The 21,053-nt window shown below is 39.6% G+C and overlaps 1 pseudogene; it reads left to right on the top strand.

Moving 5' to 3' along the window:
* The first annotated feature begins 1,994 nt into the window (after positions 1-1,994).
* On the top strand, positions 1,995-20,308 carry LOC147446957 (uncharacterized; annotated as a pseudogene).
* The last annotated feature ends 745 nt before the right edge of the window (positions 20,309-21,053 follow it).

The raw sequence follows: 21,053 nt of genomic DNA, 5'->3' as shown, positions 1-21,053 counted from the left end.
GGTAATGGATGATAGTAATAAGTTTAATGTGCCCAAGGATTTGATGCTAGTGCCATCTCCAAGGGATGTCGGTGATGATACATTCCCTTTGGTCATTAAGTATAAACTTCTTGAGCATGCGGTAGGCAAGGAGGTTAAAGTGACCTTTCTCTTTCACAATGACTTTATGGATGCATTTCACATGCTTCAATGTATGTTTGGGACATATCCCTTTATCTGCGAAGATCCTAATTTGCAATAGGTGAGCGCTAGTGCATCTAGGCATGATAAAGACTTGGTTATCATGTTTTGTGTGGATTTGTATGCATGTTTTCATCTTTTCAAGGGAAGCATGTCTTATGTGGAGAAATAAGATGATGGTGATAGTGTTTTTGAAGAGTCTTTTCAATTTTGTAATGGAGCTATTAATGCTTGGAGTGATGGTTGCTTGGGCATAGGGAATGAAGATTGTTCAATGCATTAGGAAGATAATGTGAGATTTATTGTTGTCAATCGAATAGGCTCTAGTTATGAGATGCATTTTGAGGTATTTGTGGGTTTGGATTATCAGAACAAAGTATGGTACAACATGGCATCTGCCAACCTTTGAGAAGATTCATATTGTGTGCTTGAGATCTAGGTGTGTGGTGGTGTTCTGGCAATAAAATAGATGTGTTTGCATTTGATGTGTGGTGAGAGGGATCCAGAGCGCAAGAGGGAATGCAAGAGATTTCTATGAAGGCTTGTCACAGGAATACCCAGTGATTTGGGACAAGTTTATGAGATTCTTTTTGAAGCGGTTCAAGAAGGTGATTTCTCACCAAGATGCATGGAAATAGGTCACTAGTTTGTTTATGCAAGAGCATAAGTATGTTGCAAAATTTTGGTCAAGATGTGATGATGCTTGGAGACTTTGGAAAGATACTCTATTGCATGTGGAAGCCATGTCCAAAGAAGAATTTTATTGTGCATTTACCAAGAGCGAAAGAATACATATATTCACAAGCTTGTTGCAACCAACTCTTAAAATGAAAATGCAAGAGAAAGAGACAAAATAGATGTGTGAAGAATTGAAGATTCTTTTCTGAGAAGAGAGAAAGGTATGTGTATCAACAGGCATGAAGTTCCGTTTGCCAATACCTAGTCTGGATGACCTTTATGTGGATAGAGTCCTGATTGTAGATGCTCATGTTGGCAAGGATAACAGTTTGGAGATAGGTGCAAACTCCCATATGTTGAAAGTCAATGCAAATGAAGTATGTGAAGCAACTTTGAAGACCATACACAATCCTATAGTGTAAAATGACAAGGACATAGTAGATAAATGTGAAGATGATGAGAGTGAATTGACAAGTATGAGGCAACCTTTGATGATGATACATATGTTGGCAGTTGGTGAGTCCTAATGTTGCTAGGCATTATTGGTTATGATGTTTTGTGTGTCTTTATATGCATGTTTTCTTCTTCTTAAGGGGAAAATATCTTATGCGGAAGAAGAAGATGCTAGTGATAGTGTTCTTGAAGATCTTTTTCAATTTGGTTATGGAGTTTTTAATGCTTGGAGTGATGTTAGCTTGTGCATAGGGAATGAAGAGCAGTCAGTGCATTAGGAAGATAATGTGAGATTTATGGTTGTCAATCGAATGGGCTCTAGTTATGAAATACATTTTGAGGTATTTGAGGGTTTGGATGATCACAACAAAGTATGGTACAACATGGCATCTGCCAACCTTTGAGAAGATTCATATTGTGTGCTTGAGATCCAGCTGGGTGGTGATGTTCTGGCAACAAAATCGATGCTTTTGCATTTGATGTGAGTGGCATGCTTGGGCACTTAGGTGGTTCTATGAAACAAGATTAGTTTCCATATGATCCACAAGGAAGTTTTCGGTCAAGTTTATAGGTTTTTGTAATAGTTTGATGCAAGTTTTGAGCATAAATGCTCAACTTGGGATTGGGCAATGATGATAAACCTCTTTTTGTATGTACATAGTTTTGAGATTTTGAGCACTAGCATGGGAAGCGAATATGATGAGAGTGAAATTGACAAGGATGAGGCATCCATTGATGGTGGCACATCTGATGCTTGTGAGAGTTGGTGTGATTATGTATGCAATGATGCCATATAGCCACTAGATCCATTGAAGGATATGGTATCATTGCACAAAAGAGAAATGTATATTTTGGGAAGGGGCTTTGTAGCAGCAATGCATGGATGCTTGTGTTGTCATGTAGCTCCACTCCCATGCCAAGAAAGATACCAAAAAAATGCAAGATGAGCTTGTTTAAAGCTTATGATTAATGAACAGTGTTTAGGGCCTGGTAAGAGGCCAAGTTTAATACTGATTGTATGTCAAATGTAGTTTCAAAGGCCAATTGATTTCTTGGAGATGTTAAAAAAGTGTATTCTTAAAGTGAGCACAAATGGGATTTTATTATTTAGAATTCCAGTGCTTGAAGTGGTCTACCAGCCTGTCGTTACAGCTCATCTATTGGAGCTACGGTGCAAAAGTTATGGTAGTTTGAAGGTTGAGTCAATTGCAGATTGGTACCGGGTTTGGCAACTGCAGCTGAGGGGACAAAAATGAAGTGAATGAACGGGATTGAAGGGCTCACTTTGTCGGGCACGTTGGTCTTCTCAGATCAGGGATCGGAGTTACGGTTGCCAAGATATTGGTCACTAGTAATTCACCGGAGACCGGTTCCGTACTAGTCTGGTCGGCTCATACAGAGTGCCATCTGGAAATTTTGAGCTTCAGTCAGGTTTTGGAACTTAAATCTTGTTTGGAATTTCATCTCTTGCAGTGCAGTGTTAACTAGTGCTTCAATTGAATTGTATTTCATGACCAGCTAATGAAGGTACGACTGATGTGCTTAGCAATGCCTTGCTAGATTTTGCATGTTAAAAGTGGTGCCATTACGAAAGCACTAGTTGATAAGCTCATAGTCCAAAATGACATCTCATGGAGCGTATTGATTGTGGGATATGATAATGTTAGACAGGGGCTGCTTGAGAAAGATGTTGTGCTTGGCAATGCTTTGCCAATATGTACGCCAAATGTTGTGTATGTCTCATAAAGCACAAAAAGTGCTTGAAGAGCTTCGTGTTCGGAATGCCGTCTCTTGGAATGCAATCATTGCAGAAAAATTCCAACACATCTGTGGCCTACTGGAGAGAATGTGGAGCTTGGCGATGCTTTAGTCGATATGTATGCCAAATGCGGTGTCCCTTGAGGGGAAATGGCCGTCCGCGACCTGAAGAGGAGGGGCCACCCATGGAATGGTCACACAATTAAGGCTTTTTAGTGTGGACAAGGAAAAAAGAAAAGAGAGAGGCAACGATGGCACCATCGTTGCCCCTCTTAAAAAGCATGATAAGCTATTTTTTTTAATGGGAGATAAGTAAAAAAAAAGAAAGGTCATGCAAGGGGTGCACCGTGGATAGGAAGAAGAAGAAGAAGAAAAAGAAGGAGGAAAGAGAGGAAGAGAAGAAAAGAAAGGAAAAAGAAGAAGAAGAAGAAATAAGAGAAAGAGAAGGAAATGCATGAAGAAGAAGAAAAAGAAAAAGAAGAAAGAAAGAAGTAGGAAGAAGAAAAGGAAAGAAAAAGTGAAGTGGAGGGAGGGGGATCTCTTGCTTTCTCCAATTTGTCGTGCTCGAGTGGCAAAGTCGGAGGGGAAGAGGGTTAACAAAGGAAGAAAATCTTTGTCAAGATTCCGCTCGCTCTCTCCCATCCTCGGCAAGTGAAGCAATTCTCTCTCTCTCTCTCTTTCTCCTCCTCGGAGACAAGGCCAAGTATTTCTCTCTCTCCGCCATGGCGACATAGGGGATCCAGACGGGTTAAGTCTCTCTCATGTTGGACAAGCAAGGGAAACTCTCTCTCTCCTGAGCTTGTTCTCGACAAGGCAAAGAAGCGAGCTAGGAAGAAGGGCTCAGTAAGAGGAAGAAGACGGTAGAAGGGGAAGGGACCAAGGCAAAGCTCTCAAGCTCTCTCTCGTCCTCTTGTCCTTGGCTAGCAAAGCGCGGAGGGAGGAAGTGGGGGAAAGCAAAAATAAAAAGCTTTCTCTCTCGAGCTTGTTCTCAGCAAGGCCAAGAAGCCACACCAAGGAGAGGAAAATCATCAGAGGAGAAAAGGTTACGAGATGATGTAGGAGAGAACGTAAGGGAAGCAAGGGGAATTTGACAAGCGGGGAGCTCAAAGGCACACAACATCTCTCCCTTTCTCTCTCGTGTCCTTCTTGAAGAAAGGAAAGATCTCTCTCTCTCTCTTTCTCTCTCTCCGAAGCTCTCTCTCTCTCTCTTGGCATGAGGAAGCTCGATCTCGCTCCTGAGCATAAAGAGGAAAGAAAAGCTCTCTTTCTCTTTCTCTCGTCCTCAGTGAGCAAGGCTTAGCAAAGTAAGAAAGGAGAACGAAGGTGGTTCTCTCTCTCATACATAGGCAAGCAAGAGGATCTCTCTCATCCATGAGTAAGTAGGTTTCTTTCGCGGATCAAAAGAAAGGTCGAGCCTTGATGGAGGAAGTTGCTTTGCATGAGCGAAGGGTACTTGAGAAAAGGTAATCAAAGGCATACAGAGCTTGAAGGCAATAAAAATCAAGCCGATTAAAGAAGAAGAAGAAGCTTTTGAGCAGCAAATAAGGCAATGCAAAGCGCACAAAACAAGAAGTTACTGAACAGCTGGCAATAATTGAAGCATGATGATCGACACAGTGAATTTAAATGATGTTTGAAGAATCATGAATGTAGATGAAGCAGATAAAGTGACAGGAGGGAATTTCCATCAGTGTCATGAGCTAAAGATTGATTAATCATTGTGTTCAGCCCGGTGTCATTGACGAGGCGGTTAGTCCTATAAAACGGGAGCTTAAACTCCTAGTTATTAGATGATCCAAGTGACGATTCTCTTAACAACCCACCGTGGATAAGAATTAAGTTGTACTCAAAGTATTGAATGAAGACCTTGAAGGTAACCTTGATCTTATGGAATGTTCTGAGAGTGTATCTTGTCTAAAAGAAGATAGTGAAGAAGAAGATGAAATCAGAGGTGGGGAGATCCATCAACCTCTGAGGTGGTACAATGTGAGGAGTTACAACCTTGCCAAAGGGGGGGCTTAGAAGGGGATGAAGAACATGGGAGAGTAGTAAAAAATAAAATCATAAAAGGAAACTGTCGGAAGGGTATCATTCTCTCCAATGGTGTTTTAGTGGGTGGCTCTCCATTCATAGGACAATCTATTAGCAAGAAAATCCAAACTTTTGAAGCCCCAATCATCTTCACATTGGGTTTCACCTCTTCAAAGTCAACTTCTCCTCTCTTCACATATACCTTTCATCGAGGGCTCCATACCTTCTTAAGTGGAAGAGGATATGAATACTTGGTGATGAACAGATGTTTCCAAACCTTCTACATTTGGTTCTTTGGTGTATGGAGGTCACACATTGTGATTCTTCTGGTATTCATCATAGATGAAAAACTTGTTGATTGCTACATGTGGATATTTCATCAATCAGTACCAAAATCTATTCTCTTCCAATGTGTTGGAAGCAATAGAAACCTTCGTCTATTATCTACTTATGTGGTAAACTATTTGCAATATCTTCCAATAGCGATTGGAAGCATGGATCAAGATATCATAAATCATGAAGGTCATAGAATTTTTGACTTGATGAGCCTACCCAGGTTGAATGAATTTTATGAGCTACAGTTCAGGAATTTGCTCATACAAGCTCTTGAAGATCGTAGTAGATACATCAACTTTACACAGGAGGAAGAGCAACCAATCTTTTATATCACATTCATAGTGATAGATGCAATGAAGGACAACAATAAAATCTACAAGTTTCTTCAACCTAAATCAGTAAGTGATTCCATACCATACATCTCTCTTTGGGAAAGATATTTCAAGATCTTTGATCCTGGGGGGTGCTTATGGAAGCTTTCTCAATGAAGGAGGTCTACTTAGTCACTTCATTACATCCTGCTATTGGCTCTGGGAACCTTTCATATCACACAAGGTTTTTTAATCATACAACAAAGGTTCTTCAAAGATGAGAGCAGACAAAGACAGACGTTACACAATCTACATGTTGTATGGTCGAATAAATGGTACATGAATGTACCATTCTCTAAGGGGGGGGCTAATGATAGCCGTTTTTCGGCTTTCCATAATTTCCATTGTAAGCTAACTCACCCTATCAAATCACTCAAACATTTTGGTTATCCCTACTATTTCACTGTACATAGGCGTGCGTGAGTTAGGGGACTTTTCCCATATCTTCTTAAAAACCCTTAATTAGCTAGTCACTGGGCTAGTTGAGCCAAAAAAATAAAAAATACAAGTATATTATGGCCCATTTGTGTGTAAATATTTCATTGTATATAGGGCCTAAATAAAAGGGATTTTCATAATTATTTTGGTATTTATTTAAATATTTCTACCTATGGTGTGTTATTTATGCTATGTACATTGACTCACCATTAACATATTTTTCCTTACCATTTTGCATACTCTTTATTCCATATAAAAATAATTTCATGCAAGCTTCTCTTATTTTTGGTGTAACTGCATCCCAACAAAAATCCAAAAAAAACTAGTTTTATTTATGTGTATATTTTTTCACTATTGTGATTTTTCCTTCCTACATCTATTCTCTTTTACTCTCATAAATTAGAACACCAAAAATATTCCTCTTTTTATTGTAGACTTATAATGAGAGAGATTTATTTTGACCCCTTTATATTTTTTCCACCTATATTATTTATATTTGACATGTACATATTTTTTTAGACCCCTAAATATTTGATTTTCTTAGTTGTACTATTCACTTATATCATGATCTCAACAATATCTTCAATTATAGACCTACCAAATAAGGTCAAGGGTATGTGTAATGCATGCATGTACCATGGGGAGCTCACTCTTGGAGGTATTCAAAAGAATCATCCAAAGAAGGACCTCACAAGGACCTTGTGCAATGGAAAAATAAGTCGATTTTGCTCAATTTTTAAAGATCACATGCTCCCCGAATTTGGAAAGGTGATACAATCATAAGTTGTAGCTCGTGAGCTGAACTTTCACCTCAAATTGTTTCATATTTTTTTGAGCTACAAGCTGTGAGCTATGATTTTATTGGTGGACCCCAGTTTGCCCATGCTATGCAGCCACACTCCCTCTTCCACTTTATCATTTTCCTCTTTCACACACACTGCTCCCTCTCCTTCCCACTCCCAAACCTGTAACTCCCATGTCCTAGTTCACCCTCTTCACCATTGCCACATCTCTCACACCTCCATAGCCTTCATCCTCCATTTCTACACCCTATGTGTCCCCCTTTCTCTCTACATATATGTCCATATTACCATACTCTCTTCAACTTTGTAAAGAACTTCAAAAAATCAGCAAAAATCCAAAGATAACCTCTGCAAATGAAGGCTTTTATCATGAATTTTCCAAGGTTTGAAATAACATAGCTTCGTCGACACGCGCTGCTTCGCCATGCTGACTGCTTCTTCTTCCGGTGCTGTAAAGAGGTGAATGTCAACTTCTCCAAAGCTTCAACCTCTCTTTACAAGCTCATCCCTTCTCTAACTTTTCTCATCATATATCTCACCATTTGGTGAATGATTTTGTAAATATTTTTTAGTGATAATTACTAACTACTAACCACTAACCTTATTGTAAAATGCACCATCTACTAGAGTAGGCACTCCCAAATTATTCACTCAATCCTCTCTCCTATCATCCTCAATAATTCTATTCCCTTGAGCCCACATCCATGTGACTCAAAGGACAAGAGAGACCCACCCTTATTAAAAAAATAAAATAAAAAATGCATAATCTTTTATTCCTTCAAATAAACTTGATTAGGCCTAATCCTAATCGAGGCTTCTAAAACCTATAAATGGAGCCCTTCTCTCCCTTGTAAATCATCACATGATCACACTACACCACACCATTCTCAACACATAACACACCACTCTTCAAGCCTAGTTGTGTAGAGTGTGTGCATTGTGAGTGCTCTATTCCATCACTACACATAGGTGCATGGAGAATCTTGAAGTTAGTTATGCCATCTAGAGGAGTGGAGTGATACTATACTCTGCAATCACACTTGTAGCCTACTCTTGTCCATAAATAAGATTCATAGTTTTGGGTGCAATTGTATGCTGCAACTACGACTCTTCTCTCCAAATTGACTTGATAAGTTGGCTCATCAGGTGGTTGAAGGTATATTGTCCTTGAAGTTTGTTGTGCCATTTCATGCTTGGTGGTTTGAGGGCTTGTTGATTTGTTTGCCTAAAAGGTCAATTGTAAGAGGGTGCTCGGTGAGAGGGTTCCCGGGACCCTAAGACAATTTGTGTATTGGTTACAAGGTCAAGTTTTGTGTTGTCTCTCTATTTCTCATCAAGCTTTGTGTGCATCTAGTCTTTAAGGATAAGAATGAGTTGCTCAAGTTGATTTGTGCGCTTTACCTCTCTCTGGCGTTGTGAATGTTTGTGTTTGGTGTGTGTGGCTATCTTGCATTCCCCTCTCTTTGTGCGTTTGAGTACAAGGAGATATCACATGTGTCCTAGTTCGCATCTACAACTAGGTGGTGCCCCTTTTCTTGTTTGGTTTCTAGCTGTGGGTTGTTGCTATCTCTGATTGTGCTTGCCCCGGCCCCAATTGAGCAGCACGGGAGCCTCGAAGGGTGTTTAGAGGCCGCTCTTCTTGTTGGCCGCCCCGGACTGCCTCAGTATGTATGTGGTAGCAATGTGGTTTCTAATTGCTCACTCATGCAAGGTATGGTTCAAACAAAGAATGTTGTGAATGTGGATGTGGAGGAGTTGAAGGAATGGGAGCGACCTTCCAAGAACACTGTTATTATTGGAATTCCCGAAGAGAAGCTAGAGACACCTCCTTCTCTTGCCATTGTTATTGAATATTTCTTCAAAACCCGTTTTGGTGTGTCTGTAGTTATGGTCTATTGAGCACATAGATTGGGAAGCAAGGAGCTCCTCGCTCGAGAGCATGGCCAATTGTATGCACCATGCCGGATGAGACCAAGCGAAAGATTATCCTTGATAATAGTCGGATCTATTTGAGGGATACAAAATGTTTTGTATGTGAAGATCACACTATTAAGCAACAAAAGATGTGTCACAAGGTATATGAGGGAAAAAAAAAGAAAAACAAGGAGATTTCTCATGAAGAAAATGTGCCCAAAGAGGAGGCAAGTCCCTCGAGCAAATAGGGATGCATGACCTATGAGACCGAGTCACAATTGAAAATATGCTTTTGGAATTTTAATGGATACCCATGGAATGGGGGGTTGGCATTGATGAACTAACAAGCAAAGCAATGTTCTACTTCTTGTTGAAACTTGGGAGCATGATACACAAAGGATTGACGGCTTGGAGAATTACAATGTACATTCATTGATGTGGTTAAAGAATCTTAAACAAGGAAGAGGACAAGGTGGGGTAGCATGTATCGTTAAGAATATTTAAAAGAAGAGAAGAAGATGGGAAGTAAAACATCAACTTTTTCAAGTCCAAGAAAAGGCACATGCATGTGGAAGATTTTGTAGAAACTTAAGGAGCAAGTGGGTTGAGAATTTTGGTAACTTGGGTCTTGTGGATATATACACACATTGTAGGCAATTATATGAGCAAGAAAATACTGAAATTTTTTCATTCTATGGTTCACTCCCATGTATGCCCTCTTTTTTTACTATTGAGGATGCATGCGGTGATCTTGAAAAGTTGACCACTTGCAAAACGGGAGATCTTCAAGGTACCAAGCCGGAGATGATCAAATGGATGGGATATTTTACCCATGAGTGGATGTGTGATATATTCAACCTTGCACTTCAACATGGTATGCCTTATGATTGGAGTATTAATTGTGTTAAGCCTTTGCATAAAAGAGGGGATGTAAAGACTGTAAAGAACTACCACACTATAATGATTGAGGTCTCTTATGGAAAAGTTGCTTGGGTGCATAATAGAGATGAAATTGAGTGATTGGGCTGAAGATAATGACAAGCATGCAAAGGGACAAGTATAATGATTGGGTCTCTTATGGAAAAGTTGCTTGGGTGCATAATAGAGATAAAATTGAGTGATTGGGCTGAAGATAATGACAAGCATGCAAAGGGACAAGCGGTTTTCTCATGGAGGAAGGTCGGTTAAAAGACAAGCGATTGTTTTTTTTTTGTGGACTTTAAGAAATCCTTTGATATGATTCCATGTAACAATTTGTGGAGAAGGATGGAACTCGGGGGGTTCACTATGTGTAAAACTACCATATCACGTTCAAGAGATGTTTATAAAACTCCTTATCTGTGAATTTTGTTCTGAATACAATGTATCCTTTTCTTTTAAAATCTGTAAATTGTTTTCAATTTTGAAAAAATAATGCCCTTCTGTAAGTTTCAAGAACTTTGAATACCCTTCTGTTGAACTCACGTGATAGGTTACATTTTTATTAGGTGACCTCCCCGGGGGATGGAAGAACTCCAAGTGCCAAGTGAGTTTATGATTGGGGTTTCTCGAATCTATGAGAAGGTGATTTGTCAATTGCGCATGGGAAGAAAAAATTCATAAATTTTTGTAAGCTTTATTGGGGTTAAACAAGGATGTCCGTTGTCACGAACTCTCTTTGGTCTATGCATCAATCAATTGGAACAAATGGTACATTGAAGACCAATTTAGAAATTTTGGGACTCATTCAAGTCCCATATTTTAAAAATAGACACTCAAAAGTTAAGGACTATTGAGAAAATAGAACTCTATAAGGGATAACATACCAAGGTATTCTTAGAACCAAAGCTAAGCTAACTAAGTTAAATCCACTATGAAAATTTTGTTGAGACATTGAGATTTGAGTATACCATTGCTTAGTTTAATCCTACAAGTCTTACTTTTCATCTATCCCACCACTTTAACCTAACGGTAGGCTTCAAATCAAAAGAAGATGCTAAGTTGAAACTTAACCTAGAGTAGAGGAGCCACTATAGAGATACAGCGCTAAAAATTTAGTAATCTTAGGGAAAATTTTGTATAGCTAGTCATTTTTTAAATCTATGGAGTGCATCAAATTCCTTATGAGAAAACATATTAGGTAATAACAAGATTGGAATTTAAAAAGAAAAAAACTCAATACTTTTATGAGATTTAGTTTTTTTAAGGCTTCTTAGAGATTAGTTGACACACTCAAGCTCTACTAATGGAACACCTTTGACATAACCACAAGAGGATACACGATCATATATATATATATATATATATATTTGGTGACTGCCTGCTTAACTTGCAAGTGGATTTTTTGATTTTCTAGTGACCATCTGACTATTGGATGCGCTATACTACCATAAGTGAAATAGAGGCTCAGAATTCAGTTTCAATGCCATCATGTCTCATAATGTTTCTCATACTTGAGGCTCAATCTTACATTTGAGCCTCCACCCTACTAGGTGCCTTAAACTTTGGGATATCTCTCATTAAGGATTCAACATACTACAAAAAAGCTCTCAAGACTTTTGGAATCAAGCTAATGAACACCCCATTGACACTCAAAGTTATGTTTTACCCTCTGTCTCACCTAGGTGAGAAATAGCTCGTTGAGATTCAAACTCAAGTTTGAGATCCTCATTCCTACCTAGGTGGGATGGAATCTCAAACTTAAGTTCTAGCCTCTATTTTGGCTAAAGCATATGATTTTCAATTAGGTCTTGAGCCCTAGGTGATGTGAAGGATCGAACTTAAGTTGGAGCCTCCACCTCACCTAGGTGATAAAACAAGAGGCTCAAAAATATTATAAATGGAGTGAAGGTTGGATATTAAGCTCAAGCTTGCACCTCACACAAGTGGGAAAGAGGAGGCTTAACTTAAGAATTGAACTACAGTTACTGCATCCACCTCACCCACGTGGGAGACATGAAACTTAACATTCTCTAGGTGGGATGGACGTTTGAACATAAGTTTGAGCCTCTACCCAACCTAAGTGAAGAAAATAAGGCTTGGATTTAACATGTTCTAGGTAATATGGAGACTCAAACTTGAGTTCAAGGCTCCACCCACCAACACATGTGTGAAATAGGATGCATAACCTTAAGCCTTAGGTTTGAGCCTTTTGCTTCCTAAGGTTTAACACTAGGTTGGCAACCTAACAGGACATAAAAGTGTCCTTTCAGGGTTTTGAAGAAAATCTCCAAAACCATAGTAGATCCACTCATCTTGTAAAATCCTTTCATGAGGTTATATTTCAAGGCCTACTACACATGTAAAAAATAAGAAACTTGTAAAATTTCTCATCTTTTGGTCACACCAAGCCTCCAAAGTTGATGGACCAGTACATTTTCATCAAAACAGTCATTTCTTATGTTTTGTTGCATAAAAATAAGATTAGGGATTTTTGTAGGACTTGAGATAAATTCCCTAGTTAACTTCAATGGGTTGGTGATCAGAACATATGATTGCTTCTCACTCACTATTTTTTGTTTTGCCAAAAGAAATAGGTAGAAAAAAGCTGAATTTTTACCATTCTGCAAACTATCATCAAAGTTTCTATAGCCACACTCAATACAAATAATATATGCATGTTTTCTTAGTTCCCTATTGTCCTTTAGGTTCATAAGGATCCATGGAGCATGTCAAAAGAATAATACATGTCTTACCAAGGGGAATCTTGGGGACAAAGATGCAGTGCTAAATACAGCAAACATGAAAAAACTGGGTTCAACATTATGAGTTGTAGAATCCCATAGAAACTATTCAATATCTAGCCAAATTTGATCCTTATGACTAGATATGGTTACTACCTACAAAATGCATGTAGTTGTCATAAGAAACTAACAATATTGAAAAAGCTATACTTGATATACTAGAATGTTTCGTTTTCTTCCATAATTGAAAAAATCAACCATCGTTGTCTACTATGCAAAATAGGGTATTAGGTGCCCCAAAAATCAAGGAATATTATCTTTATTTTACAATGTGGGACATAGAAAATCAAAACTGCATTTGGATATCATGAAAGTCACCAAAAAAATCATAGAAGAGCTAAAATTGTCTAAAAAATAGGATTTGACAATTTTTGTAATTTGGTCATAACTTACAACTTTAACATTTATTTCTCCCTAGAAGCATCAGAACATGTTGAGGACTACTAAATATAGTTCTCTAGCATTATAGACCTCACAAACATGAATTCTAGAGTGGTATAGTTGCAAAAAGTTGAAAAAAGCAAAAAAAAGGACCCGTTTTTTCACACAGTTTAGGTTGTGAAATGTTGTGCAAGGACAAGGTTAAAGATGGAATTGATATTCCAAAAAACTTTCGAGTTTTTTTCAGCTCATGAGACAAATTTCTAGATAGATAGCACCTCAAAATCCATTTTGAAACTCTTGACATAATTCAAGGAAAATGGTCACTTAACAGGACATAAAAGTGTCCCAGGACACAAAAGTGTCCCATTACCAACCTAGTGTTAAGGTAGTGGCACTAGATAATAAACTAGACACTAAAGATAAGTAGGTATGCAGCATGGAAGAAAACATAAACTACACATAACCAGAGTCAATGATGAAGTGCAAATTACAAGATGACATGGAACTTATTTCGAAAGATTACAACAATTAATCAAAATCCAGAGGATGCTTGAGACATGGACCTTAGTTTATAAGCTCAAGATAATCAATGAAAAATCAGTCTAGATGCTCATAAGTCAACAACCTTCTTGACTACCATTATCCACACTACATCAACAACCTTAATTAAACTAGCTGATGGCTCTTGCTTGTAGCAACACCCATCAGCCAATGTTTTGGGCCTTCTGTTTCCTACTTAGGTGGGGTGGAGGCTCAAATTCAAGTTCAAGCCTCCACATTTCTCATGCACTAGATAATAAACTAGACACTAAAGATAAGTAATTATACAACATGGAATAAAAATTAAACTACACTTAACTAGAGTTAATGATGAAGTACAAATTACAAGATGACATGACCTTCTTTCAAAAGATCATGACAATGAATCAAAAGTTGGAGGATGCATCAGAGATGGAACTTAGTTTAGAAGCTCAAGATAATCAATCAAAAATCTAGATGCTCATGAGTCAACAACCATCTTCACTTCTGTTATCCACAGTACATCAACAACCTTAATTAAACTAATTGATGGCTCTTGCTTGTAGCAACACCCATTAGCCATTGTTTTGAGTCTTCTGTTTCGTACCTAGGTGGGGTGGAGGCTCGAACTTAAGCTTGAGCCTCCACATTTCTCATGCACTAGATTGTAAGCCACCATCTTGACTACCGTTATCCACACTACGTTGACAACCTTTATTAAACTAACAAGTGGCTCTTGCTTGTAGAAACACCCCTCAGCTAGTGGTTTGACCCTTCTATTTCCTACTTAGGTGGGTGGAGGCTCAAACTTAAGTTCGAGCCTCAACATTGCTCATGCACTAGATAATAAACTAGACACTAAATATAAGTAATTATGCAACATGGAATAAAAAATAAGTTGCACATAACTAGAATCAATGATGATGTGTAAATTACAAGATGACATGGACCTTAGTTATTCAAAAGATTGCGACAATTAATGAAAAACTAGAGGATGCATTAGACATGGACCTTAGTTTAAAAGCTCAACATAATCAATGAAAAAGCTAGATGCTCATGATTCAATATCCATCTAGACTATCGTTATCCACATTGCATCAACAACCTTAACTTAAGTATTTTATGGATCTTGCTTGTAGCAACCCCCCCATGGTTAGTGGTTTGAGCCTTCTGTTTCCTACCTAGGTGGGATGGAGGCTCCAACTTAAGTTCAAGCCTCCACATTGCTCATGCACTAGATAATAAACGAGAAACTAAAGATAAGTAACTATGTAGCATGGAATAAAAATTAAACTACACTTAACTGGAATCAATGATGAAGTGCAAATTACAAGATGACACATTGCTCATGCACTAGATAATAAACGAGAAACTAAAGATAAGTAACCATGTAGCATGGAATAAAAATTAAACTACACTTAACTGGAATCAATGATGAAGTGCAAATTACAAGATGACATGGGCCTTATTTCAAAATATCACAACAATTTATCAAATTTGAAGGATGCATCAGAGATGGACCTTAGTTTAAAATTAGGTCAAGATAATCAATGAAAAAGATAGATGATCATGAGTCAACAACCATCTTGACTACCATTATCCACACTGCATCAACAACCTTAATTAGAATAATCGATGTCTCTTGCTCGTAGCAACACCCACTAGCTAGTGGTTTGAGTCTTCAATTTCCTACCTACGTGGGATGGAGGCTCGAACTTAAGTTCGAGCCTCCACATTTCTCATGCACATATATAAACTACCATCTTGACTATCATTATACACACTGCATCAGCAACCTAACAAATGGCTCTTGCTTGTAGCAACACCCCTCAGCTAGTGGTTTGACCCTTCTATTTTCTACCTAGGTGGGGTAAAGGCTCAAACTTAAGTTCGAGCCTCCACATTGTTCATGCACTAGATAATAAACTAGACATGAAAGTTAAGTAATTATGTAGCATGGAATAAAAAATAAGTTACACATAACTAGAATCAATGATGAAGTGCAAGTTACAAGATGACATGGACCTTATTTCAAAAGATCACGACATTTAATCAAAAGCTGGAGGATGCATCAAACAGGGACCTTAGTTTACAAGCTCAAGATAACCAATAGAAAAGCTAGATGCTCATGAGTCAACAACCAACTTGACTACCATTATCCACACTACATCAACAACTTTAATAAACTAATTGATGGCTACTTCTTGTAGCAACTATTGAGATGTCGAGCTCTACATCTTGAGCTGGCATCCACTACGGGTCTTGGCCGCTTACGGCATTTACTCACTGGCGCGTTAGGTGACCGACACGGAGGATCTCTGCCAGTGATTCTACAACTGGACTACACTTATAGTGCTAGCCTAGTACGCTTCCAGCGAGTTCACACTTAGTGACCGCATGTACATATGTGCTACTTTTCAGCTTTAGCACTTAGTCATTTTGTACTCTCTTTTCTGTGAAGAAGAAGAAGAAGATTTCCATCTCTGTGTGCTTTGTGCTTGTCTTGTGTATCTCTCTTGCATCCTCATTCTTTACATGGTATCAGAGCCTGGTGCAGTATACAGAGATTTATTGTACAAGTAGAGTGGTTGTATGTACGCTTGATTGTGGACACTCGTTGAGTGTAGAAAGCGTTACAGGTACCACGATAGCAGGCTCAGCAGATTTGCAGGTTTTTGTAGATTGTAGCTATTTTGTCTTAGTGCTTCAAGATGTCTGACGGTTTCAGTGAGATTGTTACTGAGAAGCTTGAGAAAAATAACTACCCTGCATGGAAGTTCAGAATAACAAATTTCCTAAAAGGAAAAGGTTATTAGGACTATGTAGAAGGAGACAATGAAAAGGAACCAGAGATTCCCGAGGCAAATGCTACAGCAGAACAAAGGAAAGCTTTGAGGGACTGGCAACAAGGCCAGAGCAAAGTGATGTATTGGCTTTCTATGAGCATCACAGATGGCATGATGAGCTATCTACAGGATGCTGAAACCCCCGCCTTTGCATGGAGAAACTTAGGCAGAGTGTTCGAGGTGAACATCAAGGCCAGGAAGCTTCAACTAAAGTCGGAGCTAAATCAGGTTAAGAGGAACAACCTCTCAATCAATGATTATGCCTTGAAGATCAAGAGTATCATTGAGGCTCTTGGATCTATTAAATTCTCAGTGGAAGACGATGACATTGTCCGTGCATGCTTGGATGGTCTAGGAGATGAGTATGTACATTTTAGGTCTTCCATGAATACAAGAGAACATCCCCGTGTTCCAAGATTTGATTTCTATGCTTATTCTTGAGGAGAAGAACCTTGACACATCTTCTTCTCATGGCAGAAATAATTCTGAACAGGACTTCTATTCTAACTCCAACAGAGGTAGAGGTAGAGGTCGTGGTCGAGGCCCAAGGGGTTGAAGGGGCCAATTTTTGGAAGGTCAATCAAATCAAAACAATACAGGTGGCAGGGGAAACCAGTCTCAAGGGAGGGGGAGTCAAAGAGGTCGTGGTGCAGGATCAAGCAGGCAGCAACATACTCCAGATAGCAGAGAATGTTGGACTTGTGGTGAAAGAGGTCACATGTCACGTGACTGTCCAAAGGGAAAAGCAAGTGGAAAGAGAGAACAGGGCAACTATGCATCTACTAGCAGAGATGCAGATGACAACAAAAACGAGCGCATGTTTGTTATGCAGCATGTAATGAATACAATGACTGCAGAGAATTCCACCCAAGATGATGTTTGGTATGTGGATTCAGGTGCCTCTAATCACATGACGTCTCGTGGAGAGTGGTTTATAGATATGCGCAAACCAGATGTGTCAGGCTATGTGCAGACAGGAGATGACACAGCTCACCCCATTGCTCATGTAGGGGACATACCTCTAAATACGAAGAGTGGGAAATCAAAGTATTGGTTTTAGGAGAGCTCATGCTGATCATTCACTCTATGTAGGTGAGAGTGATGTGGGGATTGTGGTCATTACCATATATGTAGATGACCTTATTATTGTTGGTGACAATGCTATGGAGATTGACCATGTGAAGGGTCTTCTCAAACAGGAGTTTGAAATGAAAGATTTAGGCGAGTTGCGCTACTTTCTTGGCATTGAGGTGATCAGGACTCCAGAGGGTGTATGGCTATCACAGAGACAGTATGCTTTGGACATGTTGTCAAAGTATGGTATGGCTGATTGTAAGCCAATTTCTATTCCCTTGGATGTGAATGCAAAGCTGAGGGCAGAGAAGGGTGATGTTGTTGAGGATGTCAACATGTACATGAAGATTGTGGGTAGTCTAATCTACTTGACTATCACGAGGCCAGACTTGAGCTACACAGTAGGCTTGGAGAGTTAGTTCATGCAGATTCCGAGGAAGCCACATTTGGATGGAGTACGACGCACACTTAGGTATGTGCAAGGTACTCTTGACTACGCATTGTTCTATGCAGCAGATGCACCATTAGCATTGTATGGGTATATAGATGCAGATTGGGCAGGTAGCATTGTTGATAGGAGATCTATGAGTGGCTTCATGTTCTCTTTTGGGAGTGCTGCTGTTACTTGGAGTAGCAAAAAGCATCCTACGGTTGCTTTATCGAGCACAGAGGCCGAGTACAAAGGTACAACAGTTGCGGTGTGCGAGGTAGCTTGGCTACGCACATTACTTGAGGACTTGGGAGTGCAGGTGGACCAGCATATTTTCATCCATTATGACAACCTCAGCAGCATGCAGTTGGCTAGGATCCCAGTGTTCCATGCCAAGACTAAACACATAGAGGTCCATTACCACTACGTTCGAGAGCGAGTGTTGGCGGGCGACATCGACTTGGTCTATGTCAGCACAGAGGAGCAGATAGCGGATATCTTTACCAAGGCCCTCGGAGCTGAGAAGCTTCGACGTTTCCGGACTATGCAAGAAGAAGCTTTCCATCTCTGTGTGCTTTGTGCTTGTCTTGTGTATCTCTCTTGCATCCTCATTCTTTACAACAACACCCCTCAGCTAGTAGCGAGCCCCATCCTGACTTCATGCCTCTATTCAAAAATTTATGTCCTCCTATACATGATCGCCCAATGTAACAAAAATTTCCCTTGTCTATAGAGCATACTTTTAGAACACCCGTGCCAAATTGCATCTAGGAGTGTTTTTGTACTAGGGCCATCCACTTCCCCCCCATAACCTGTGCACATTCCCACAAAAATATGCTTTGTCCTTGCCTATGGATATCTGCATGCTCTTTATCATCTTGGGTGCTTATCTTAATCTGCCAACCTATTCCATGCTCGTTACCCTTGTATATTTATTATCCCACAAAAATATGCTTTGTCCTTGCCTATGGATATCTGCATGCTCTTTATCATCTTGGGTGCTTATCTTAATCTGCCAACCTATTCCATGCTCGTTCTTAGACCTTGAGCTTTGCACACACCTAGAAGTGGATGCTATGAGAGAGTGCTTGATGATACATTTTTGAAGGACTCGCCTGCACCATGTGTGCAGCCTTTGGGCCGATTTGCATGCATATTGTATGTGGTGCCTGCTTATTGTGCCTACGTTGTCTGTGCAGATATTAATGATGTTAAACATAATGCTTGTCCTCCTTGAGTATGAACCATGCCCTATTTGCTCAATTTCTGTACTTAGTTCTGAATATTCTTTGCTTGCAGTTTCAAGACTTGGAGGTTATGCCTTCCCGCACTGTTTTGTGGTCTTATACAGTTGCAGTTAAGCTCTTGTTTCCAATGAAACCACGTAACCCCTAGCCTCATGCAGTTTTCAAAATAACACAACACGAAGCGTCAGCCCTTTGGGCCCTATCCTTCATTTTCATGGAGTCCATTTGCATCTTTGATAAATGCCTTGGGGCTTACAAAAAGATCTTGGGTATTGCACATTGTATGTCAAGCGTGTTACAACACCTATCATGTATACAAACACACAACTATATTTTCAGGCTATGGTTACCAAAATCAGCGTGCTTTTTTAGATTAAGTTTGCCTAAACTTTCTCTACTATGTTTTCTTTTCTGTGCAGGATGCTGGCAGTTGGGATGCAACCCTTGACCTCCTTGGGTATGTGTCTCTCTCTCCTCCCACTCCACCTATGGTGCAAGGTTTTCTGCTTTGCATCAAGGATCGTAGCTTCCATCTAACGCTGATTGAGCTCTAGAATGCAGCTATTGCATCAGATGAATATACTAATTTGTTGCCGTTAACCTTCTTGATTTACCATCATGGTTTTGCCTTTAGTCTTTGGTTCATGATAGTCCTCATGGTGCCCTACAAAGGCTTTGAGAGTTAGCAGCCAATCTAAAGGCAATTGGCGAGGAGGATGAACGGGAGCACAAGGAATGGATTGAGAACTCTTTGAATTTCATGAGGAGATTCATGCGTAGCCATGGAAAGAACTATAGAATGAACCAATGGTTCAACAAAGGAAGCGGCACCTTCTTAGCGGCTATGAAGAGGTCTCTCTTGTCCCTCAAGTTGAATCAAGTAGCTGCCTCATCCCGAAAGACTTGGATGAAGAGGAGTTGGATCTTGTCAAGCAAAGTTTTGCAACCAGCAACTCGACACCCAACCTCTCAAAAAAGCCCTTTGAATCATATACCGACCCATTATTATATCCCTTGCAAATTTTTGGAGATCATGTTGGGGGATGCACACCACAAACCCTGGGCATTGGCTAACTTCACACTCATGGCACCGCTTTCTGAGGGACTCCGTTTACTCTTATTAAATGGTAAAGATAATCTCTCCTTGAGACTTGGTTTACAACATGTTTTGGAGACAAACACCTCAAACATTATTGAGAGCTATTGATTAGCTACCCCTTTCATCATGTCAAAATTTGATACAAATAGGTGTAAAGCATGCTTTGGGTGTGTTGTTGGGGTGAAACGTGTGATCTCTACTACTAGTAGCTAGGGTAACAAACTACACCACACAAATTTGGAATGTCCATCACCCATTTATAAAGTGTGGTTGTGAGCATGTGAGTCAGGTGGACCATTGCCAGGATGGGAATATATTATAATTTGACCATACATTGTGGATGATGATGCATCATCTTCCTATTTTCTTCCCGGACTCAAGTTAAAACATGTATACTATTGCCTTTCTCTCTTGGATTGAGAAAGAGGCCCAAGAGGCCATAAAAGCATTGTTGGTTCACCTTTTTCACATGGAAAAGTTGAAGGATGCTATCAAGAATCATGTTTTGTTTAACCAACAAGTTCACACCTTAAGTGTCAATCTTGAGGTTGATAAATTTATTCAGCAGGCCATTATTCTAGGGAGAGATGCTGGAGATGCAAGAACAAATAAGCGCGCTTGAGGAGGTTCTGCAAAACAGTCCCGAGGTCAAGGACGACAGCCATACACCCCTCAAAGATCGGTTGGTTCCACTGCGACAAACTCTCGATGATCGCTAGCCTCACCTGCCGACTCGGCTAATAGCTCTTGACACCATTCAACACCCCAAC

Source organism: Adiantum capillus-veneris, chromosome 11, assembly GCF_014529385.1.
Source record: "Adiantum capillus-veneris isolate H3 chromosome 11, ASM1452938v2, whole genome shotgun sequence".
Classification (NCBI taxonomy): domain Eukaryota; kingdom Viridiplantae; phylum Streptophyta; class Polypodiopsida; order Polypodiales; family Pteridaceae; genus Adiantum; species Adiantum capillus-veneris.
The sequence above is the reverse complement of the archived record's forward strand: the minus strand, read 5'-3'. Positions and strand labels throughout refer to the sequence as shown.